General features: G+C 38.6%; 1 pseudogene; it reads left to right on the forward strand.

Annotated features, from left to right (window-relative positions):
- The window catches only part of LOC129060718 (E3 ubiquitin-protein ligase ZNRF2-like), a 42523-nt pseudogene that overhangs the window by 4098 nt on the left and 12011 nt on the right, over positions 1-26414 (forward strand).

Genomic DNA, 26414 nt, shown 5'->3' on the forward strand with positions numbered 1-26414 from the left:
AGGTGCCTTGCTACTTGTGAAACATGTTTTCTTATATTGAAGGAGTGTGGGTTATCTCTTAAAACTGAATATGTTGAATAAGACCTGTATTTCTAGGAAGATTTCTCTTAATTTTTAAGGCAGATGTGAAGTTTTATGGTGTTAGGTTATCTTCATTAATTAACCATTATGGAATCGGTCTCAGTTATCACTTCTTACCAATATCAAGTGCCAAAATGTTTGAATTTGGGATACTGTAATTAATCTACTTCCTATTCCTGAATGTTATTTTGTGCCATTGAAGGCTTTTATGGGGAGTGGCAGAAGAGGAATGTTTGCCTCTTTCTAAGAAAAATGAGCCTTCTAACCACAACCCTGCCACTCCTGAAGTAATAAGAATTTTGGTGGTTATTGTTTCTCACTTGTAATTTCATACCTTTGTGTTATATGTTTTGCTGTGTGTAAGTGTGGCCTGTGTCATGGAAGTTTCTGCTTTGGGAATTTTTTGGAACTATTGTTGACTGCAAGGTGGGGAGGATTGGTGAGTTGCACAGGGCGTCACCTGATCTGAGAGCAGCGGGACCTAAGAACCTGGTATTTTGATGCTTTGCTGGCTGGTGCAGTGCCTGAGGGAGTAAGAGCCCTGTTGTTGTAAGACAGTGTCTTACTCCCTCAGGCACATCTCCAACAAGTCTCTTGCTCTCCTCCAATTTGATTGCTTTGCCTGGCAACCAGTAATTAAGTTCTTCTGATTACCAAATATCATTGATTAGATATCAACTTTTAAACTATTTATTATTATTTGGGTTTGTAAGAAGAATTGCCCTAATATTAAACTGATTACATGTACTAGGTATTATGTACAATTGGGTATATTGGCAAATGTGTTAAAAGAGAGTGTAGGAACTGCTTTATGTAGCAAATTACTTCCTAAGTTTTACCTTATGTAAATATTCTTAAGAACTATTGTTTATTTGAAATGTTAGTCTGTGTTTCAATTTTGCATATACATGACATTTATTTGTTTAGAAATTGGACAAAACATAGGCCTTTTTTGAACAAAGGGTTCAGAAATACCTTAGGTTCTGATTTTATTCATTTTCTTTTTTTTTTATTTTATTCGTGTTCTAAGCTGCTTATTCACAAATGACTACAAATTTAGCTGTTCTAAGCAACACATTTATTACCTCGCAATTTCTATGGGTCAAGAGGCTGGGCACAACTTAGCTGTGTCCTCTGTAAGACTGCAGTCAAAGTGTTGGCCAGGGCTGGGTTGTTATCTAGAGACTCAACTGGGGAAAGGTCTGCCCTCAGACTTCCTTGGGTTATTGGCTGAATTTATTTCCTTGTGTCTGTTAGGTTCAGAGCAGCTTGATTCTTCAAAATCAGCAAAGGAAGAGAGTCTATCAAAGGTGAACTGGTGCTATGTTCTTACATAATCGTGTACATGTAATCACATACAACTCATTGCCTTTGCTGTATTTCATTGATTAGAAGCAAGTCATAGGTCCAGTTCACGTGCAAGGGGAGGGAATTATACAAAGGTTTAAACACCAGGAAGTGTAGGAATCAAGAATAGTCACATCAGTTCTGTCTGCCACATGGATTATAGACTTAGATTGACAGCTGAACATGTAACTTTTTTTTTAAACTCAGTTTTTATTTACTTTTAAAAAGTTGTACTAATGCATATGGTAAGTATAGTATTAATAAACATGAATTGAGCCCCTTTTAGGGGCTGGGCATTGTAGATATTCAGGGTTCAGATGTGGGGCTTCTTTATGCACTGCTCAACTCTCCATTGAATTTGAGAGATGGATATATGTGATCATTATACAGTGCAACAAATTCTGTAATAGAACTGTTAACAAAATGCTTAGTGAAGTATCTTTGTCTAGGCTGGTCAAAAAATGCTTCACAGAGGAGGGTATGTTTGAACTGTAGTTTGAAGGCTTTAGAAGTTTTATGGAGAGAGGACACTATAGACTAAAGAAAAATCCACAAAAGTGTGGGTTTTGATTGGGCATACTGAAAAGTTAAATATGTCTGGATTGTAGGGTGCATAGAGGAATGATGAGAACCTGAAGCTAGAAAAATAGAAAGTGGAGCCAGTTGAAGGATTTTATAGTGCTGTAGGTTTATCTAATGAAGTTTGAAAGCAGGGGGAGTATCATGATTAGGTCATTGGGCACAATTAACACTCATAGTTTATGTGGATGGTGACCTTCTCTAATGGTGCAGACTTCAGGCTGTATGCAGCAACCCTGATCAGGATTCAGTTTTCAAGGAGGAGAGTGTGATAGCAGGAGAATAAGTTAGGATTCTTTTAAAATATAACTGATAGAAGATGCCTATGTTGAAAACATGGCATTGGTGAGGGAGAAGAAAAGTTAGATTTGATTGAGATTTCTAAGGTAGAACTGATAGAATTGAGAACCTGGGTACATGGTGATGTCTTTAACCAATATTAAAGATGAAAAGAGCAAGTTTTAGGAAATGATAATGAGTTCCTTTTAGGCCTGTTAAATTTGAGTGGCTATAGGATTTTCATCTGGATAGAAGTATACTTTAAGTGGTTGGAAACATGAGTCTCTAATTCAGGATATTACAAAAAACTGAGAAATCAATTTGCACGATATAAATGATTCCAGAAAGTGGATAAGATTACTAAGGGATGAATATAGACTGACGAAGGACAAGGATGGACTCCAGAGGAGCAAGTATTTTAAGAGACAGGTGGAGGAAGAGGCCAGCAGTTAGAATTCAACCAAGGGAAAGGAAGTTTTTTAAAACCTTTTTTTTTTTTAAATTATAAAAATAATACCTGTTCACTAGAGAAAAACTAACATACAGAAAAGCAGTGGCTCACGCCTGTAATCCCAGCACTTTGGGAGGCCGAGGCGGGCAGATCACGAGGTCAGGAGATCTAGACCATCCTGGCTAACACGGTGAAACCCCATCTCTACTAAAAATACAAAAAAGTAGCCAGGCGTGGTGATGGGCGCCGTAGTCCCAGCTGCTTGGGAGGCTGAGGCAGGAGAATAGCGTGAACCTGGGAGGTGGAGCTTGCAGTGAGCCGAGATGGTGCCACTGCACTCCAGCCTGACTGACAGAGTGAGACTCCGTCTCAAAAAAAAAATCGCAAATCGCTTGCCACTAGAAATAACCACTAGAAATCTTACCACTAGAAATAACCAGAAAAAAGTGTTAATGTCTTTCATATATGTATTTGTTTTAGACACAAAATTTGGAACATTCATTTTTATATTGTTTTGATTTTAACCTTTCTGATGTTCTAATACAAAGTTTTAAAGCTACAAATTTTCCTCCAAGAATTACTTTACCTGAATCCCACTGATTTTGAAGTGTTCTTGTTAACATTCAGTGAAAAATGTATTTTAATTTCCCATATGATTTCTTCTTGATCCATAGGTTACATATTCTTTGATAACATGCTCTTTCCATTTCCACCAGTTTCTAACATCACATTAAAATTTTTTATAACATGATTTAAAATTATTACCCAGTATTCCAAAAATCACTCAAATATTTAATGAGGACCCGCTCTTCCAAACACTATTCTGGGGATACAGCAGTGAATAAATAAGATAAAAATCCCTGCTTTTAGGGGCCTTATTATTCTATTTGGGAGAGATAGTAAACAAACAAGTAAAATACATAGTGTGTTAGGGCATTGAGTGTAATGGAAAAAAATGGAGTGCAAAGGCTGATAGAGATTCTGGGGTGGAGCCCTGTCTATAGTTGCTATTTTAAATCGGGTTTTAAGGATGACCTCACTGACAAGGTGACAATTCAAGCCTCATAACCACTGACCTGTGGTTTCTGGCTTTTGTTTTAAAGAGGGATGGGGAGACACTGGAGTATTTTTGTGCAGAAGATTGACATAATCTGACTTGGGTTTTAAAGGATTACTCTGGCTATTGTGTGAGGTGGCAAGAGTCAGCAAGAAGGCAAAAATCCAGATGAAAGATAACAGTGGCTTGGACTAGGGTGGCAGTGCTGGAGGTGCTAAGCAGTGGCCAGATTCTGGATATCCCATGTTTTGAAGATAGAGCCACCTGGATTAGATGTGGAGGTATGAGAGAAAATGAAGAGTCTAGGATTTATTTGGTTGTTCCTTATGGTTGAGCATTTAGTTTGTTTGCAGTTTGGTACAGTTGTAATAAAATACTGTTGCCGTGAACACCCTGGTAAGCAAATTTTTACAGTTTTTTTTTTTTTTTGGATGGAGTCTCGCTCTGTCGCCCAGGCTAGAGTGCAGTAGTGTGATCTTGACTCACTGCAACCTCTGCCTCCCAGGTTCAAGCGATTCTTGTGCCTCAGCCTCCCAAGTAGCTGTGATTACAGGTGTGCACCACCATGCCTGGCTAATTTCTTTATTTTTAGTAGAGACTGGGTTTTGCCATGTTGGCCAGGCGAGTCTCAAACTCTTGGCCTCAAGTGATTCGCCCACCTCAGCCTCCCAAAGCGCTGGGATTACAGGCGTGAGTGCCCGGCCAGTTCTTAGAAATTTGTCAGTGACATGGGATTGTCAGCAACAAAGATATGCTTTTGTTCAAGGCATTTGATCTTTATTGCCAAATTGCTCGTTAGAAACAGAAACAGCTTCTAGCAAGGTATAATCTTTAGGACTATGTAAAATTTTTTAACCAATAAAAACTTGTGAGATTTTTGATATTTATAAGTGCAGATTGGTAGATATATTTCGAGTAATATCACCTGTCAGAGTCATTATTTCATTCAGGGCTCTTTTTTTTAGCCACGAAAAGATTTAGTGTGTCAGAAAATTATAGGTATATTTAGTCATTTGAATTTCATAAGTTCTGACCATGTGGAATATCCTAATTTTTGCTTGAATTGTGATTAGTGTGTAATAGTTCTTTAATTTACCTATTTATATATGAGCTGAGGAAAAAAAAAAAGAAGAAGCCATATATACATAATGGGTTATTTATTATGTATAATATGTTTCAGAGAGCCAGTGCTCAGTTGAACAATAAATTTTGCTATTTTTGTTGGTTTTTAGTTTTTTTCTACTGTTACCTCTATTCTGTTCTTTCTCATTTTGTAAAGTTAATTTTGTTCTTTCTCCTAGCTTCTTAGTTCTTTTATTTTTTATCTATTATTTTTTAACAATAAAAGTATTTAAGGCTGTGTTTACTTCCCATAGCTTTGGATACTTACCATTTTCATTATCATTGAATACACATTTTTTTTCTTTTAAAAGTCAGTTCTATCGAGGAATAATCATGTTAACTGCATTTTGATATTTTCTTTATTATTATTATTATTATTATTATTATATTATTATTATACTTTAGGTTTTATGGTACATGTGCGCAATGTGCAGGTAAGTTACATATGTATACATGTGCCATGCTAGTGCGCTGCACCCACCAACTCGTCATCTAGCATTAGGTATATCTCCCAATGCTATCCCTCCCCCCTCCCCCCACCCCACAACAGTCCCCGAAGTGTGATGTTCCCCTTCCTGTGTCCATGTGTTCTCATTGTTCAATTCCCACCTATGAGTGAGAATATGCGGTGTTTGGTTTTTTGTTCTTGCGATAGTTTACTGAGAATGATGATTTCCAATTTCATCCATGTCCCTACAAAGGACATGAACTCATCATTTTTTATGGCTGCATAGTATTCCATGGTGTATATGTGCCACATTTTCTTAATCCAGTCTATCATTGTTGGACATTTGGGTTGGTTCCAAGTCTTTGCTATTGTGAATAATGCGGCAATAAACATACGTGTGCATGTGTCTTTATAGCAGCATGATTTATAGTCCTTTGGGTATATACCCAGTAATGGGATGGCTGGGTCGAATGGAATTTCTTGTTCTAGATCCCTGAGGAATCGCCACACTGACTTCCACAAGGGTTGAACTAGTTTACAATCCCACCAACAGTGTAAAAGTGTTCCTATTTCTCCACATCCTCTCCAGCACCTGTTGTTTCCTGACTTTTTAATGATTGCCATTCTAACTGGTGTGAGATGGTATCTCATTGTGGTTTTGATTTGCATTTCTCTGATGGCCAGTGATGGTGAGCATTTTTTCATGTGTCTTTTGGCTGCATAAATGTCTTCTTTTGAGAAGTGTCTGTTCATGTCCTTCGCCCACTTTTTGATGGGGTTGTTTGTTTTTTTCTTGTAAATTTGTTGGAGTTCATTGTAGATTCTGGATATTAGCCCTTTGTCAGATGAGTAGGTTGCGAAAATTTTCTCCCATTCTGTAGGTTGCCTGTTCACTCTGATGGTAGTTTCTTTTGCTGTGCAGAAGCTCTTGAGTTTAATTAGATCCCATTTGTCAATTTTGGCTTTTGTTGCCATTGCTTTTGGTGTTTTAGACATGAAGTCCTTGCGCATGCCTATGTCCTGAATGGTAATGCCTAGGTTTTCTTCTAGGGTTTTTATGGTTTCAGGTCTAACATTTAAGTCTTTAATCCATCTTGAATTGATTTTTGTATAAGGTGTAAGGAAGGGATCCAGTTTCAGCTTTCTACATATGGCTAGCCAGTTTTCCCAGCACCATTTATTAAATAGGGAATCCTTTCCCCATTTCTTGTTTTTCTCAGGTTTGTCAAAGATCAGATAGTTGTAGATATGTGGCATTATTTCTGAGGGCTGTGTTCTGTTCCATTGATCTATATCTCTGTTTTGGTACCAGTACCATGCTGTTTTGGTTACTGTAGCCTTGTAGTATAGTTTGAAGTCAGGTAGTGTGATGCCTCCAGCTTTGTTCTTTTGGCTTAGGATTGACTTGGCCATGCGGGCTCTTTTTTGGTTCCATATGAACTTTAAAGTAGTTTTTTCCAATTCTGTGAAGAAAGTCATTGGTAGCTTGATGGGGATGGCATTGAATCTGTAAATTACCTTGGGAAGGATGGCCATTTTCATGATATTGATTCTTCCTACCCATGAGCATGGAATGTTCTTCCATTTGTTTGTATCCTCTTTTATTTCCTTGAGCAGTGGTTTGTAGTTCTCCTTGAAGAGGTCTTTCACATCCCTTGTAAGTTGGATTCCTAGGTATTTTATTCTCTTTGAAGCAATTGTGAATGGGAGTTCACTCATGATTTGGCTCTCTGTCTGTCTGTTATTGATGTATAAGAATGCTTGTGATTTTTGCACATTGATTTTGTATCCTGAGACTTTGCTGAAGTTGCTTATCAGCTTAAGGAGATTTTGGGCTGAGACAATGGGGTTTTCTAGATATACTATCATGTCATCTGCAAACAGGGACAATTTGACTTCCTCTTTTCCTAATTGAATACCCTTGATTTCCTTCTCCTGCCTAATTGCCCTGGCCAGAACTTCCAACACTATGTTGAATAGAAGTGGTGAGAGAGGGCATCCCTGTCTTGTGCCAGTTTTCAAAGGGAATGCTTCCAGTTTTTGCCCATTCAGTATGATATTGGCTGTGGGTTTGTCATAAATAGCTCTTATTATTTTGAGATACGTCCCATCAATTCCTAATTTATTGAGAGTTTTTAGCATGAAGGGTTGTTGAATTTTGTCAAAGGCCTTTTCTGCATCTATTGAGATAATCATGTGGTTTTTGTCTTTGGTTCTGTTTATATGCTGGATTACATTTATTGATTTGCGTATATTGAACCAGCCTTGCATCCCAGGGATGAAGCCCACTTGATCATGGTGGATAAACTTTTTGATGTGCTGCTGGATTCTGTTTGCCAGTATTTTATTGAGGATTTTTGCATCAATGTTCATCAAGGATATTGGTCTAAAATTCTCTTTTTTTGTTGTGTCTCTGCCAGGCTTTGGTATCAGGATGATGCTGGCCTCATAAAATGAGTTAGGGAGGATTCCCTCTTTTTCTATTGATTGGAATAGTTTCAGAAGGAATGGTACCAGCTCCTCCTTGTACCTCTGGTAGAATTCGGCTGTGAACCCATCTGGTCCTGGACTTTTTTTGGTTGGTAAGCTATTGATTATTGCCACAATTTCAGCTCCTGTTATTGGTCTATTCAGAGATTCAACTTCTTCCTGGTTTAGTCTTGGAAGGGTGTATGTGTTGAGGAATTTATCCATTTCTTCTAGATTTTCTAGTTTATTTGCATAGAGGTGTTTGTAATATTCTCTGATGGTAGTTTGTATTTCTGTGGGATCAGTGGTGATATCCCCTTTATCATTTTTTATTGCATCTATTTGATTCTTCTCTCTTTTTTTCTTTATTAATCTTGCTAGCGGTCTATCAATTTTGTTGATCCTTTCAAAAAACCAGCTCCTGGATTCATTTATTTTTTGAAGGGTTTTTTGTGTCTCTATTTCCTTCAGTTCTGCTCTGATTTTAGTTATTTCTTGCCTTCTGCTAGCTTTTGAATGTGTTTGCTCTTGCTTTTCTTGTTCTTTTAATTGTGATGTTAGGGTGTCAATTTTGGATCTTTCCTGCTTTCTCTTGTGGGCATTTAGTGCTATAAATTTCCCTCTACACACTGCTTTGAATGCATCCCAGAGATTCTGGTATGTTGTGTCTTGGTTCTCGTTGGTTTCAAAGAACATCTTTATTTCTGCCTTCATTTCATTATGTACCCAGTAGTCATTCAGGAGCAGGTTGTTCAGTTTCCACGTAGTTGAGCGGTTTTGAGTGAGATTCTTAATCCTGAGTTCTAGCTTGATTGCACTGTGATCTGAGAGACAGTTTGTTACAATTTCTGTTCTTTTACATTTATTGAGGAGAGCTTTACTTCCAAGTATATGGTCAATTTTGGAATAGGTGTGGTGTGGTGCTGAAAAAAATGTATATTCTGTTGATTTGGGGTGGAGAGTTCTGTAGATGTCTATTAGGTCCGCTTGGTGCAGAGCTGAGTTCAATTCCTGGGTATCCTTGTTGACTTTCTGTCTCGTTGATCTGTCTAATGTTGACAGTGGGGTGTTAAAGTCTCCCATTATTAATGTGTGGGAGTCTAAGTCTCTTTGTAGGTCACTCAGGACTTGCTTTATGAATCTGGGTGCTCCTGTATTGGGTGCATATATATTTAGGATAGTTAGCTCTTCTTGTTGAATTAATCCCTTTACCATTATGTAATGACCTTCTTTGTCTCTTTTGATCTTTGTTGGTTTAAAGTCTGTTTTATCAGAGACTAGGATTGCAACCCCTGCCTTTTTTTGTTTTCCATTTGCTTGGTAGATCTTCCTCCATCCTTTTATTTTGAGCCTATGTGTGTCTCTGCACGTGAGATGGGTTTCCTGAATACAGCACACTGATGGGTCTTGAGTCTTTATCCAATTTGCCAGTCTGTGTCTTTTAATTGGAGCATTTAGTCCATTGACATTTAAAGTTAATATTGTTATGTGTGAATTTGATCCTGTCATTATGATGTTAGCTGGATATTTTGCTCGTTAGTTGATGCAGTCTCTTCCTAGTCTCGATGGTCTTTACATTTCGGTATGATTTTGCAGTGGCTGGTACCGGTTGTGCCTTTCCATGTTTAGCGCTTCCTTCAGGAGCTCTTTTAGGGCAGGCCTGGTGGTGACAAAATCTCTCAGCATTTGCTTGTCCGTAAAGTATTTTATTTCTCCTTCACTTATGAAGCTTAGTTTGGCAGGATATGAAATTCTGGGTTGAAAATTCTTTTCTTTAAGAATGTTGAATATTGGCCCCCACTCTCTTCTGGCTTGTAGGGTTTCTGCCGAGAGATCCGCTGTTAGTCTGATGGGCTTCCCTTTGATGGTAACCCGACCTTTCTCTCTGGCTGCCCTTAACATTTTTTCCTTCATTTCAACTTTGGTGAATCTGACAATTATGTGTCTTGGAGTTGCTCTTCTCGAGGAGTATCTTTGTGGCATTCTCTGTATTTCCTGAATCTGAATGTTGGCCCACCTTGCTAGATTGGGGAAGTTCTCCTGGATAATATCCTGCAGAGTGTTTTCCAACTTGTTTCCATTCTCCCCGTCACTTTCAGGTACACCAATCAGACGTAGATTTGGTCTTTTCACATAGTCCCACATTTCTTGGAGGCTTTGCTCGTTTCTTTTTATTCTTTTTTCTCTAAACTTCCCTTCTCGCTTCATTTCATTCATTTCATCTTCCAGGGCTGATACCCTTTCTTCCATTTGATCGCATCGGCTCCTGAGGCTTCTGCATTCTTCACGTAGTTCTCGAGCCTTGGTTTTCAGCTCCATCAGCTCCTTTAAGCACTTCTCTGTATTGATTATTCTAGTTATACATTCTTCTAAATTTTTTTCAAAGTTTTCAACTTCTTTGCCTTTGGTTTGAATATCGTCCCGTAGCTCGGAGTAATTTGATCGTCTGAAGCCTTCTTCTCTCAGCTCGTCAAAGTCATTCTCCGTCCAGCTTTGTTCCGTTGCTGGTGAGGAACTGCGTTCCTTTGGAGGAGGAGAGGTACTCTGGTTTTTAGAGTTTCCAGTTTTTCTGCTCTGTTTTTTCCCCATCTTTGTGGTTTTATCTACTTTTGGTCTTTGATGATGGTGATGTACAGATGGGTTTTTGGTGTGGATGTCCTTTCTGTTAGTTTTCCTTCTAACAGACAGAACCCTCAGCTGCAGGTCTGTGTGAGGTGTCAGTCTGCCCCTGCTGGGGGGTGCCTCCCAGTTAGGCTGCTCGGGGGTCAGGGGTCAGGGACCCACTTGAGGAGGCAGTCTGCCCGTTCTCAGATCTCCAGCTGCGTGCTGGGAGAACCACTGCTCTCCTCACAGCTGTCAGACAGGGACATTTAAGTCTGCAGAGGTTACTGCTGTCTTTTTGTTTGTCTGTGCCCTGCCCCCAGAGGTGGAGCCTACAGAGGCAGGCAGGCCTCCTTGAGCTGTGGTGGGCTCCACCCAGTTCAAGCTTCCAGGCTGCTTTGTTTACCTAAGGGAGCCTGGGCAATGGCGGGCGCCCCTCCCCCAGCCTCCCTGCCGACTTGCTGTTTGATCTCAGACTGCTGTGCTAGCAATCAGCGAGACTCCGTGGGCGTAGGACCCTGTGAGCCAGGTGCGGGCTATACTCTCCTGGGGCACCGTTTCCTAAGCCCGTCGGAAAAGCACAGTATTCGGGTGGGAGTGTCCCGATTTTCCAGGTGCCGTCTGTCACCCCTGGAAAGGGAACTCCCTGACCCCTTGCGCTTCCCGAGTGAGGCAATGCCTCGCCCCTGCTTCGGCTGGCGCACGGTGCGCTCACCCACTGACCTGCGCCCACTGTCTGGCACTCCCTAGTGAGATGAACACGGTACCTCAGATGGAAATGCAGAAATCACCCGTCTTCTGCGTCGCTCGCGCTGGGAGCTGTAGACCGGAGCTGTTCCTATTCGGCCATCTTGGCTCCTCCCCCCGATATTTTCTTTTACTTGGAAGTTATTTTAAAGTGTGGCTTTATTGTGGTTATCCTTACTACTACCTGTCGTTACTTCTAGTGTTCATTTAGAAATATTGCACCGTGGCTGGGCACGTGGCTCACGCCTGTAATCCCAGCACTTTGCCAGGCCAAGGTGGGTGGATCATCTGAGGTCAGGAGTTCGAGACCAGCCTGGACAACATGGCGAAACCCCATCTCTACTAAAAATACAAAAATCAGCCGGGCATGGTGGCAGGTGCCTGTAATCCCAGCTTATCAGGGGGTGCTGAGGCAGGAGAATTGCTTGAACCTGGGAGGCGGAGGTTGCAGTGAGCCGAGATCACGCCACTGTACTCCAGCCTGGGTGACAGAGCAAGACCCTGTCTCAAAAAATATAAAAGTATTGCACCATGGTCAGAGAATCTTAAGTCTTTCAGTTGTAAAGGATAGAAGCATAACTCAAAATAGCATTAGGTGGAAAAACTATATATTGTTTCAAATTATTGAAAAGGATCCTAGGGTAACTTAGAGAATTGAAGGAACAAATGCAGGACCCAAGGCCCCTGGAGCTGAAATTTAGAGAGGGAGAGAGGGGGAGAAAAAGAGGGAGGGAGGGGGAGAGAGAGAGAGAGAGAGAAAGAGTGAGTGTGTGTGTGTGTGTGTGCGTGTATGTCTGGGATTGCAGGTGTCAGCCACTGCCCCCAGGCAGTATGGACCTTCTTTAAGCTGGGGCCTTGAGACTCTCTGTACTTGCAACTACATGCGATCTTACAGGCCTGAAAGGAGTACCTTTCTCTACCTCCAGCAGAAAGGACTCAGATTAGCTCAGTTTGAGTTCTGCGTCTGTCCATAAATTACAAAAGCAGAGATGGGATGCACTTTTATGTCCAGGCTGTATTCTGTTATTGTGGGGAAGAGTTTAAGTCTTCAAGTCATGTTTCTTTTTTTTTTTTTTTCCTTTATTATTATTATTATTATTATACTTTAGACTCTATGGTACATGTGCGCAACGTGCAAGTAAGTTACATATGTATACATGTGCCATGCTGGTGCGCTGCACCCACCAACTCGTCATCTAGCATTAGGTATATCTCCCAATGCTATCCCTCCCCCCTCCCCCCACCCCACAACAGTCCCCGAAGTGTGATGTTCCCCTTCCTGTGTCCATGTGTTATCATTGTTCAATTCCCACCTATGAGTGAGAATATGCGGTGTTTGGTTTTTTGTTCTTGCGATAGTTTACTGAGAATGATGATTTCCAGTTTCATCCATGTCCCTACAAAGGACATGAACTCATCATTTTTTATGGCTGCATAGTATTCCATGGTGTATATGTGCCACATTTTCTTAATCCAGTCTATCATTGTTGGACATTTGACTAGTTCAACCCTTGTGGAAGTCAGTGTGGCGATTCCTCAGGGATCTAGAACTAGAAATTCCATTTGACCCAGCCATCCCATTACTGGGTATGTACCCAAAGGACTATAAATCATGCTGCTATAAAGACACATGCACACGTATGTTTATTGCAGCATTATTCACAATAAGTCATGTTTCTTGGGCTGACCTTAAGCAAGTTGCTTAGTTCCTCTGTACCCCCATTTTCTCATCTCTAGAATCAGACCAGGTGCATTGGCTTGCACCTGTAACCCCAGCACTCTGGGAGGCCCGGGGGGCAATCGCTTGAGCTCAGGAATTTGAGGTCAGCCTGGGCAACATGGTGAAACCCAGGTTATAGCAAAAATACAAAAATTAGCCAGGTGTGGTGGTGCGTGCCTGTAGTCCCAGCTACTCCAGAGGCTGAAGCAGGAGGATCACTTGAACCCAGAAGGCTGAGGTTGCGGTGAGCCAGGATTGCACCACTGCACTCCAGCCTGGGCGACAGAATGAGACTCTGTCTCAAAACAAAACAAAAACCTGCTTTTGTAGTATTGTGAGGGTTAAAGTAGTCCACATACTTCATACCTCTGTACTTTTAACTATTGAACGAACCTCTTCAATGAATGAAAAAATTAAAACATCCAAGATTTATGCCCCACTTCCAGTCTCACCCTCCTCAGAATGACCATGTGCTTTACTCTGATACTGTATTCGTTTCTCTTCCCAACTGATCAGACTTTGCAAAAACAATCCAATTTTCATTATTTTTATAATGTATCTTCCTTATATTTACAAAATTCTCCCCTGAACATTTGAATTGAGTTTTTCAGCACATTTACTATGCCAAACACATGGTAAAAACTTTGTAAATATTGAATGTTTCCCAAAATGTATTTGATAACTACATTATTATGTTTTAAGATAAGATTATTATTAGAATTATTGCTGTGTTTATGTATAAAAATGTATTGCTCTAGAAAGAAGTGGTAGGCTATGATTTTATTTGTATAATGTAAATATAGGTAAATTAATTTTTGAACCAAATAGTTATAATGTAGATTATACAAATGGAGGCAGTTATAAAATTGCCTTAGAAGTAAAATTATACTGTGCTTATAGCTCTTTTATAACCATTTGAACGTGTTACAAAGTGTTATCAATGTGAGTGTGTTTTGTGGGCGGTTGGAGATGGTTGGAAGGATGGTTGATAAGGTAGGTCAGTGTTTTCATTAAGTGTGTGCTGCTGCTTCAGGGCAGAGGCTGAAAAACTTAGATTTTTTTTAGTTACATGATTTACTACATCTCAGGCAACCTGGGTGACATGGCATTTACTAAAGCAATTCACTGCTTTGCTGGTGCTTCAGCACCCTTTAGTCTGACAGCCCTGAAGTCTTGATTTGTAATTCTCCATATTTCCTGTCTATCATAGCACTTCTTCAAAAACAGTGTATGTGGTCACCTTGAAATGTCAGTTCCTTAATAACTCCTTTTGCCCACTCTTCCTCCACATTACCATATACAGAGTTCTTTGGAGGATTGCCATTAGTTTCTTTAAAACAGAATAACTAAAATTAAGAATATTTAATATTATTCGCCACTTTAAGTGTCTTTATAAATATTGAACTAATACAGTTACTTTCATATAGTAATTTATGTGTTAGGAAACTTACTTCATAAGCACTATCTCTTTTGAGTCTATGTCATAAGAAGTCGGTGGTAGAGTAGATAATTTCTTTAGCTATTATCTGGAGATGAGACTTAGAAGTTAGAGCAACCACTTGTAGTATTTTAAGTGTGAGTTATTCTGTATTCTAGTTGTGAAGTGTACAGAATCTAATTAGCTTTTAATAATTCAGAGTCCTTTTCACACTTGGCTGCTTTTCTTTTCCTGTACAATTTTGTGTTTTCTCTTTTGTCTTTTAAAAATTTGTTAGTTAAAAAAAATTGTTTAGTTTTACAACCCTCCCTCATTTGTATAAATCTCCTCTCAGATTATTCATATGAGTATTGCCTGAATTTCATTTTCTTGTTAAAGTCTCTTTTGAGACCCTCTGACCTACCCTGTTCTGAAATGATTATCCTATGAGATCCCTCTTTGTTCATCATCATCTTGGAAATTGCATTTGCCTGCCTCTCTCTTAAGTTCAGTTTCCTGGTTCCTTGAATTTATGTGTCTTCTTTCTTGATGTTCTCCATGGTTTTTAGTTGATATAATCTCGTAGTTCCTACTGAGAAAGAATATGTGTAAGGTAAAATTTTTTTGAGGCTTCCATTCCTGAAAATATTTTATTTCTGCCCTCATTTTTGATTAGTACTTTGACTTGATATAGAATGCTAGGTTGAAGTTATTTTCCCTGAGAATTTAAAATGTGTTGCCTTGTTGCCTTCTGGCTTCTAGTGTTGCTGTTGAGCACATAGATGTCATTATGGTTTTTGATGCTTTGTATGAAAATTTCATTATTACATGCCTTGGGAGGGAACTGTTTTCATTCATTGTGCAACATATTTGGTAGGCTTTTTGAGTCAGCTGCTTTCTGTGATTTTTTTTTTTTGCCATTTTTTTCTCTGATGATTTAGATGTTGTACACCTAGAGTAATCCTTTGCTTTTTCTTTTTTCTCTTCAATTTTTTTATGTCTTTGGTTTTTGTTCTTTTTTTCTTTTGAGGGATTTATTTATTTATTTAAAGACAAGGTCTCGAGGCTCTGTCACCTAGGTTGGAGTGTAGTCGTGTGATCCTAGCTCACTGCAGCCTTGAACTCCTGGGCTCAAGTGCGCCTCCTGCCTCAGCCTCTTGAGTAGTTGGGACTACAGGTGCATGCCACGATGCCCAGATAGGGACTTTTAAAAATGTGATCTTATAACTGTTTTGTCAGTTTTTATTTGTTTGTGTAATTTTAATTTTTAACTTACTTTTTAATGTTTTTTAAAATTTCTGAGGTCTTTAAAAAATAATGTTTTTTCATATATTCCATTTTTGTTTTGTGGGTACAATATCTTTTTCTAAGAATAATTACTGATATTATTTACATGTGCATCTGTTTGTGTATATGTGTATATATGTATGTGTATGTATATATATGTATGTGTATGCTTTGTTCCCTTTCCTAAGTACTCAGTTTCTTCCCACTTGCTTTTTCTGTTTGTTTGGCTTCATCCTTTTGTTAGATATTTTCTTTAAATGTTTGGTGATCTTTGGCTAACTCCTGATACTTTTAAAGTGGGGGGCACTAAAAAGCAAATTGGAAGCTCTCTGTGCATGTAGTGTCCTCTATCTGGGCCATTTTCTTAGGAATATTACTGTCTTTTCTCTTGGGCTGGTCATATTTTCCAGAAATGGCTTTTCTTGTCTGGAAGACATGATTGTTTATGCTAGTGGTCTAGGAGCAGAGTGAGAATAAGATTGAGCGTCTTAATACTCAAAATGATACTTTCATTTAATCTCCATATTTAGTATCAATACAGGACCTCTGCCTTCAGCTAGTCCTGTTGTCTGCAAGTCTAGCAACTTTTCCCTCTCCAAATAACAAACCTGTAGTGTAGTGCCAGGGTTGGGGTTGCTTAGCTGCTGCAAGTCAGGGAGGACAATTGGGAGATCTCACAGCTCCTTACACAGACTGACAATGAATCTTTCTCTTTTAGGCCTGCCTTCACCCCTGCTTCCAGGGATATCTTGTGCTTGCCAATTCTTGTGCCTGCTGTAAATCAGTTTGCTTCTCTGCTTTCCTAGTTCTGCAGTGAAAATTATTACTCATTAATTTTCTTTCCAGAGTCTAAAGGTACTGCTTTTTATTTCATCTTCTTGATTTTTTATAGGTGTATTCCCTTTAAAAATTACATTTTTATCATTTTAGTAGGATGTTTGGACTGAGCAGAAACTAATGAATGTGTACAACTAGTTATCTTTACTTAGAAGTTCTCTTTTTTTAATTGCAGAAGAAATAAGAATCCACTTCTATAAAAATTTAGATGATGCCCCTGGGCGTGGTGGCTCACGCCTGTAATCCCAGCACTTTGGGAGGCCGAGGCGGGTGGATCACCTCAGGTCAGGAGTTTGAGACCAGCCGGACTAACATGGTGAAACCCTGTCTCTACAAAAATTAGCCGAGCATAGTGAAGCATGCCTGTAATTCCAGCGACTCGGGAGGCTGAGGCAGGAGAGTTGCTTGAACCTGGGAAGCGGAGGTTGCAGTGAGCTGAAATCGCACCATGGCACTCCAGCCTGGGCAACAAGAGCGAAACTATGTCTCAAAAAAAAAAAAAAAAAAAATTCAGATGATGCAAAAAAAGTGAAAGTCACTTTCAGATGTTCAACTAGTCCTCTAATGAATCTAATGGTTTTCAAACTTTTTTTTACTTTTTTTTTTTTTTTTTTGAGACAGTCTCACTCTGTTGCCCGGGCTAGAGTGCAGTGGCACCATCTCGGCTCACTGCAAACTGTCTCCTGGGTTCAAGCAATTCTCCTGTCTCAGCCCCCCAAGTGGCTGAGATTACAGGTGTGTACCACCGTGCCCGGCTAATTTTTGTATTTTTAGTAGAGACGGGGTTTTACCATGTTGGCCAGGCTGGTCTCGAACTCCTGACCTCAGGTGATCTGCCTGCCTTGGCCTCCCAAAGTGCTGGAATAAAGGAACTGTGTATTAACATGTTAACAATTCATAACTGCACTTTTTATGACATTTTGAAAGTCTATGTATAGTTACAGAACAATGGGTTTTGTTAAACTGTATCACATTTATACTTGCAGAAATTATTTCATTGTTATTAGTAGTAATTTTATTGGTTCAATAAAATTGGCAAAACTGAAAAAAAATAGAAATTTATATCTCACAATTCTGGAGTCTAAGAATTCTGGAGTCCAAGAAAGTCCAAAATCAAGGCACCAGCAGATTTAGTGTCTGGTGAAGACTGCTCTCCACTTCCAAGATGGTGCCTTGATGTTGCATCTTCTGAAGGAGAGGAACACTGTGTCCTCACATGGCAGATAGTAGGAGAGTAAGAAAGCTTTAGTCTCACTCATGAGGGGGGAGTCTTCATGGCCTAATCACCTCTTGCAGGTCCCATCTCTTAATACTATCACATTGGCCATTAAGTTTCAACACCTGAATTTTGGAGGGGACACATTCAAACCATAGCAGTGCCCATTGGCATTTCTGGATTGCCAGCCTCTTTAACTCCAAATCTGAGAAAATGAGGCACAAAGAGAGCCCATGGAACTCATAACCATGTTGTTCTTTGGGTCTCAAGTCTGTCTTCTCTCTACTTTTCAGAGTCTTCTTATGTTTGATTTGTATATAACTCAAAGGGTTTTCAGTTGTACTTCAAGGGAGTAATCAGGAAAAGTACATCCACTCCGTCTTCCCAATAGCAAACATTTGTATTACTTAAATATTTATATATTGTATAGGCAAGAGAGAAGGCAGTGCTGTGAGGGAAATGTATGGCACTAAAATGAATATGTTAGAAAAGAGGAAAAAAATCAATAATCTAAGCTTCCAGTTAGGAACCTAGGAAAAAAAAGAGCAAAATAAACTGAAAGCCAGTAGAATCAAGGAAATAATAAAGAGTAGAAATCAATGAAATTGAAAATAGAAAAATAATAGAGAAAGCTGTATTAGTCTTTTTTACATTGCTATAAAGAAATACCTGAGGACTGGGTAGTTTAGAAAGAAAAGAGGTTTATTTTTGCTCGTGATTCTGCAGACCGTACAAGAAGCATGCATGGTACCAGCATCTGCTTCTGGTGAAGACCTTAGGAAGCTTATAATCATGGTGGAAGGCGAAGGGGGAGCAAACGAGAGAGAAAGGTTCCAGTGGGGTGGGGGCAGGTCAAGACAGAGGGAGCAAGAGAGAGACGAGTGAGGTCCCAGATTCTCTTAACAATCAGATCTCACATAAACTTACAGAGGGACAACTCCCTTATTACTGTGGGGCGGGAACCACGTCATTCTGAGGGTTCCACCCCCATGACCCAAACACCTCCCACTAGATCCCACCTCCAACACTAGAGATCACTTTTCAACATGAGATTTGGAGGGAACAAATATCTAACTATATGAAAAGCCAAGGGAAAAAAGGAGCTGGTTCTTCAAAAAGGTCAATAAAGTTGACAAACCTCTAGCAAGACGGACAAAAGAAAAAGAGAAGACACAAATTATCCATATCCATATCAATGAAACAGGGGCTATCACTGCAGACTCTGCATACATCAAAAAGATAATAAGGGAATACTGTAAACAACTCTACACACTTAAATTTGTCAATTTAGATGGAATATACCAATTCCTTGAAAAACTCAAACTATTGCTGTAAATAAAATCAATATAAAATAGATCATTTAAATATTTCTATAACTATTAAGAACTTGAATTCAAATGTAGAAATTCTTCAAAAAGAAATCTCTAGACCCAGGTATTTTCACTAGAGACTTCTGCTAGAGGTTTAGGAAAGCATTAACATGAATTCTATACAATCTCTTCTGGAAAGGAGAAGAGGAAACTTTTCCCAATTCTTTACCTCAAACTAGTATTACCTTGATACTAAAACCAACAAAGTACCAACAGTATCAAAGCAAAGTAAACTTCAGACTAATATTCCTTGAGAATATAAACACAAAATTCCCAAACAAAATTGCAAAAATAGATTTCAATAATATATTAATTATATACCATGACCAAATAAGGTTTTCTTCCAGGGATGCAAGGCTGTTTCAATATTCAAATACATCATATTACATGTTAACAGGCAAAATAAGAAAAATCACATAATCATATAAATTGGTACAGAAAAAAAATTTGAAAGAATTCAATACCCATTCATGGTAAGAACTCTCAGAAAAAAAAAGAAATAAAAGGGAGATTTCCTCAGCTGTGTAAAAATCACGTGCAAAGAACTTGTGGCTAACATTATGCTTAATGATTAAATACTGATGCTTTCTCCTAAGGCTGACAACAAGGCATGTATGTTCACATTCACCACTTATTAAACACAGTGCTAAAAGTTTTAGTGCAAAAGGCAAATAATGGAAATAAAAAGCATACAGATTAAAAAGTAAGAAATAAAACTGTCCCTATTTGCACATGCCAGAACTATGTAAAAAATCCCAACAAATCTAAAACAACAACAAAAAGATAACCACAACAAAACTCCTAGAACAAGTGAGTTCAGCAAAGTTGCATGATAAAAGATAAACATAAAAAAAGTATTTTATGTGCTAATGATGGACACCAAAATTAAAATTATAATTCTATTACATGAAAAACTTAAATGTATATCTAGCAAAATACATATAAGACTTAGATGATCAAAACTATACAATGCTGATGAAAGAAATCAAAGGTGATCTAAATAAATGGAGACATACCATGTTCATAAACTGGAAGGTTCAGTAAAGATGTCAGTTCTTCCAAAATTGATTTACAGATTTAATGCAATTCTTATCAAAGTCCCAACAAGATTTTTGTAGATATAGCATGTTATAAAATATATATGAAAAGGCAAAAAAGAAAAAAAGAACTAGCCAAACCAATTTTGAAAAGAATAAAGTAGGAGGAATCAGGCTACTTGCTTCTAAGACTTACTACATAGATGCATTAATTAAGACTACTGTCCAGACACAGTGGCTCACACCTGTAATCCCAGCACTTTGGGAGGCTGATGTGGGCGGATCACTTGAGGGCAGATGTTCAAGACCACATTGGCCAACATGGTGAAACCCAATTTCTACTAAAAATAAAAAATTAGCTGGGCATGGTGGCATGTGCCTGTAATCCCAGCTACTCAGGTGGCTGAGGCATGAGAATTGTTTGAACCCAGGAGACAGAGGCTGCAGTGTGCTGAGATCATGCCACTGCACTCCAGCGTGGGCAACAGAGTGAGACTCATTCTAAACAACAACAACAACAAAAACCTATATGGTATTGGCAGAGGGGTAGATGCATAAATCAGTGGAAGAGAACAGAGAACCCAGAAATAGACCCATACAAAATATGTCCAATTGACATATTTGGCAAAGGCACAAAAGCAATTCAGTGAAGGAAAGAAAGGAAAGATCCACTTTCAACAAATGGTGCTGGAGTAATGAACATCCATATGCAAACAAACAAACAAACAGAATCTTGACCTAAATTTCATTCAGAATGGATCAGTTAGATATAAAACGCAAAACTCTTAACCTTTACAAAAAATACAGGAGAAAATCTTTATCTCTAGGGCTAGGCAAAGAATCCTTAGACTTGACACCAAAAGCACAATCAATAGGAGAAAAATGGACATACTGGACTTCATAAAAATTTTAAAATTTTTCTATGCAAAAGACCCTGTTTAAGAGAATGAAAAGGCAAGCTACAGACTGGGAAAATATATTTGCAAGCCATATATGAAAAGTAATTAGCGTCTACAATATACAAAGAACACCCTAAGATCCAAAATTCATAAAACAAACAATTCAAATAGAAATGGAGCAAAATACATAAAGACACGTTTCACATACAGATGGCAAATAAGCACAAAAAGATGTACATCATCATTAGCCAATAGGGAAATGTAAATTAAAACCATAATGATATATCACTACATATGTGTAAGAATGAGTAACATAAAAAATAGTGACAATACCAAATGCAGTTAAGGATACAGATAAACCTAATTTTGGTTGTGCTTAGGTTGTATCCATTGACTACTGAGTATGTAGCACAAGAAAATTTGCATAGTTTCATTCATTCAACAAATATGATATTGAATCAACTCCATATTCCAGGAAGTAGGCACCTGGGATACAGCTAGGAAATACATAATGGGCACGGGAAAACAGTAGAAAACAAGGTCTTCGCTGAGAGTGAAAGGGGGAGAGGAGGTTTGGGATAACTGGAGAGAGAAGATATGAAACAGGCGTCAAGGGGTTAGCAAAAGTAAGGCTCAAGGACTAAATCAGGATCTGTGGCCTATTTTTGTACCAGTAATGTGAAAAGGACAGTGTTTGTTACCTTTCCCCCAGCAGTTTAAGCTAAGAGAGTTTAAGACTTACAGGGGAGATAAGGAAGAGGTGGGTGGGTGGGTTTCATGCCTTTCTCTAAGTGGCTCCTGTTCTCCAGGCTTTACCATGGAGGATGCTTTCTGAGCACTCTTGCTAATCTTTTATCAGCACCTTATGAGCTCTGTGTCAAAATGTCTGTAAGTAATTGCAAATTCTCTTACTAACCCATACTAGGCATTTACCGACTGACTGGTGAACAATTTGAGCTGAATTCTTTACCATTGTGTCTAGTGGCATGGCCCGTGCAATTAAATGCTTGTTTCTGTTCTCCTTGCACATGGTTTTTCTTTTTAATTTATTTTGGGTTATTTGATTGCCCTGTGTCCTCAGCTCCGTGACTGCTTCAGGAAAAGTTGTAAATTTGAAGACTGTTTGGCTTTTGTTGTTGTTGCTGCTGACGTTGGTGGAAGGCCACGAGCAATGTTCTTTTTGGCTTTCTACATCCAAGGGAAAGCTGACCCAACATAATTAAATCCAATTCTCCATTTTCTCCGTGTTTATACTTGGGAATCTGATTATAGCTGGAGAAGCACAATTCTCTGTTGGCTGGTTTTGTTCTCAGTTCAAGACCATCAACCTCAAATTAAGCCCTTGGTGCTGTCCAAGAAACTCACATTATATCCCTAGTCTATTCATTCTCCTAGATAAGAGGTCAGCAAGCTTTTCCTATAAAGAGCCAGACGATAAGTATTTTAGGCTTTGTGAGATAGTCTCTGTCTCATACTCTGTAATGTGTTTACATTTACCCCTAGGTTTGTATATGCATGTTTGGTTTGTTTATCTATTCATTCATGCATTTGTTTGGTATTTATCCTTTTTGATGTTCTCTGAGTTTCTTGGATCTGTGGTGTGGTATCTGTCACTAATTTTGGAAAATTCTCAGTCATTTATTTTTCAAATGTTTATTCTTCCTCATCCTTTCCTCTCCCACCGGGATTCTAATTATGCATATATTAGAATATTTGATATGGTGTCACAGCTCTTAGATGCTCTATCGTTTCCTTCCTCCACTTTTTTTTCTCTTTGCATTCCTGTTGACCTATCTTCAAACTCACTGATTATTTCTTCTGCTGTGTTGTGTCTGTTGATGAGCCCATCTAAGGCATTTTTTACTTCCTTTTTTTATTTCTAGCATTTCCCTTCGATTCTTATAGTGTCCATCTCTCTGCTAAAATTATCTATCTGATCTTGTGTATCATCTGTCTTTTCCATTTGGGTCTTTAAAATATTAATTATAGTTACTTAAATCTCCTGTCCAGTTGTTCCAGTATCTGTATCTTCTTTGGGTCTGGCTGATGATTGCTCTGTCTCTTCGGACTGTGCTTTTTATTACCTTTAGGTATGCCTCATAATTTTTGCTGAAAGTTAGACATGTTGTATAAGACAGTAGACATAGAGGTCGGTATTTTTATGCTTGAAAATACGAACATCTTTCTTACTGTTAGGTCTTTATCGTAGGGATTTGTGTTAATCTAGTTGGGGGGGGGGGCTGGATTTGAAGTTTGTAATTGCTATAGTTACCAAAGCTGGAGTTTGTTGCTGCTATGGACACTAGCGATTTCAAATTCCTCTAGTGGTACCTTGTTCTGAACTTGGTTTTGGGTTGTCCTTTGTGCTGCTCCCTAGAAAGAAAATGCCTTGCAAAACTCACTCAGTCACATTCCACTGTGATTTTTACAAAAGGCTTGTTAATGTAATGGGGGAAGAGTGACAGGTTTTCTGATGATCCAGTTAAGCCTCAATCTTAGACAGGTACTGTGAATTTGGGATTTGGGGGCTGTACCCTTCATAAGTGTTCCCTTCTCAAGGAATATGATTGTTTTTTAACATTTAGGTTTGTTTTTTTTTCCTGCCTGTTCTCTTTCACCAGCTTCACTGGATACCCACCAGTGTCCTCAGACAATGGGTTTGATACTGTTCTCCCCAAAGATCATGGCTTTCTTTTCCTTAGGAGAGATTTCACAACATGGGTGTGAGCAGAGTCTGAGAAATGATTGCTTTTCCTGTCCCCTAGCCAGCACCATAGGGAAAGCTTTCTCTAAATACTTCCCCAATCTTCCCTGACAGAGCCTGCTCACCTTCACATTTCATGCCAGCTCACACTAAGCCTGTAGAAGTTCATTAAAAATTTCTGGTTTAATCTTTCTACCAGCTTATATGGCATTCAAAAGCATCTATCTCAGTCAAGCAGTTCCTATTCCAGAATGCTCAGTTCCTATTGCTTTCTGCAGGCACCTGTCCTTAAAATTTTGCATTGGTTGTCCTCTGACCTCAGTTTTCTGAAGGGTTCAAGAAAAGGTGTTATCTTGCAGTTTGTCCAGCTATTTTCCTTGTTGTAGGAATGAGAGTGTCATCATTCCAGCTCTCTTCATCACCAAACTGACACCCTGAAGCCTCCAGAAGCTAAATATATAAAGAATTAAGAGTTATTTATATATTAGGTGTATTAGCCCTTTATCTGTGAGGTATATTACAAATATTTTCTCCTGGCCGGGCATGGTGGCTCACACCTTAATCCCAGCACTTTGGGAGGCCGAGGCAGGGGGATCACTGGAGGCCAGGAGTTTGAGAGCAGCCTGGCTAACATAGTGAAACTCCGTTTGTACTAAAAATACAAAAATTAGCCAGGCGTGGTGGCACGCATCTGTAATCCCAGCTATTCGGAGGCTGAGGCTGGAGAATCGCTTGAACCCGGGAGGCAGAGGCTGCAGGGAGCCGAGATCACGCCACTGCACTTCAAGCTGGGCGATGAAGTGAGACTGTGTCTCAAAACAAACAAACAAACAAAAAGAAACCAAACAAATATCTTCTCCCAGTTTGTCGACTGTCTTTTGATTTTGTTTATTTCTTTTCTTTTTTAAACTCTGCCCGGTTTTCCCTTTCCCATAGAAACCCCAATAAAAGCGATGGCCTAGGCTTCACCCTCAGTACTGCTTCCGCCTGACCAAACTGTCTCTCTCCTGTGGCTCTGTGTGATGTGACTTGTCCTCTTCTCCAAGGAAGTATTACTCATAAATTCTTCTTTCAGCGGCACCGATCTATCTGTGTCATCACTCAGTCAACTGCATACATTAAGACCTAGGCACAGAACAACTCTGTTTCTATTTCTATAAAATTCTAGAAAATGCACACTAAACCATAATGACAAAAAGAATATTAGTGGTTTCCTAGGGATGGGATGTGGGCAAAGAGAGACGAAGGAAGGAGGGATTACCAAGGAGCACAGGGAAACTTTGGGATGAGGGATATGCTCATTGTTTTGACTGTGGTGATGGTTTTACAGGTGGGCCAAAACTAATCAAACTTTACACTTCATCTATATGACCATAATATGGTCATATATGACACTTCATCTAATTGGCCATGTGTCAATTATACCTCAATAAAGCTGTTTTAAAAACATTTAGGGTATATCTACTGGAAAGTAAAACTATTTTTAATTACAGACTATATCATCATGTGCATAGAAAAATCCAAAGAATTCTACAAACAAGCTACTAGAACCGCTGACTTCATCAAGATGCAGGTACAAAGTTAATATTCACAATCAACTATATTTCTATACAAAAGCAAGAAAAAATGGAAAAATAAAAAATTTTAAAATAATACCATTTATAACAAAAGAGTACTGAGGAAGACTGTACATTGAAAAATACAAAACATTGCTGAGCCAAATTAAAAATAATCAACAAAATGGAGATCTATACCATGATCGTGGATTGGAAAATTCAATATTATTAAGATGTCAATTCTTCCCAAATACATGTACAAATCCAACATAATCCCAACCAAAATCCCAGCAGGTTTTTTTTTTTGAGAAATTAATACGCTGACCCTAACATTTAGATAGAATGCAATTTTAAAAAGGAAAAACAAAGTTGGAGAACTATCTACTTTCAAGATTTATTGTAAAGCTACAGTAATCAAGACAGTGTGGCACTGGCATAATTATAGATCTAGAGAATAATAGAGTCCAGAAACAGATTCACATATAATGTGGTCAATCAATTTTCAACGAACGTACTGAGACAATTAATTCAGTGGGGGAAAAGACAGTTACCACAATGGAGCATTTTTTGGCATTCTGAAAATGTTTTGTAACTCAATTGTGGTGATGGATATACAGCTTCATACATTTGTCAAAACTCAGAAAATGGTACACTCAAAATTGGCACATTTTATTACATGTAAGTCATACCTCAAAAAAGCTGATTTGGTGATAAAGATTTATATATGTTGTTGATAGAAGAAAAAATCCAAATGCTTATTAAACATGGTAATATATTTATCCCCATAAATAATAAGGGAAGAACAAATTAAAACAAAAAAGCATATCACAGCCATCATAAGAGTAAAAATCACAGGGTCTGACAATTCAAACTCTAATGAGGATATGAGAAAATTCTAGACAGCAGTGTGAACTGCTACATTTGCTTCAGACAGCAATTTAGCAATATCTGGTAAAGCTGAAAAAGCACACACTCTATAACAGCAATTCCACTTCTAGGTATATATCCTAGACAAAATATTGCACATATACAGAAGAAAACCTTACAAAAGTGTACATTTTAGATTACATTGCTTGTAATTGAAAAATTGGAAATAATATATTAAGGTGGGGAAATACATAAACTTTAGAATTTATAAAATGGTTAAAATTAAAGAAATATATATATACAGATAGTTCAAAAATACAATT

This window comes from Pongo abelii, chromosome 6, assembly GCF_028885655.2.
Source record: "Pongo abelii isolate AG06213 chromosome 6, NHGRI_mPonAbe1-v2.0_pri, whole genome shotgun sequence".
Classification (NCBI taxonomy): domain Eukaryota; kingdom Metazoa; phylum Chordata; class Mammalia; order Primates; family Hominidae; genus Pongo; species Pongo abelii.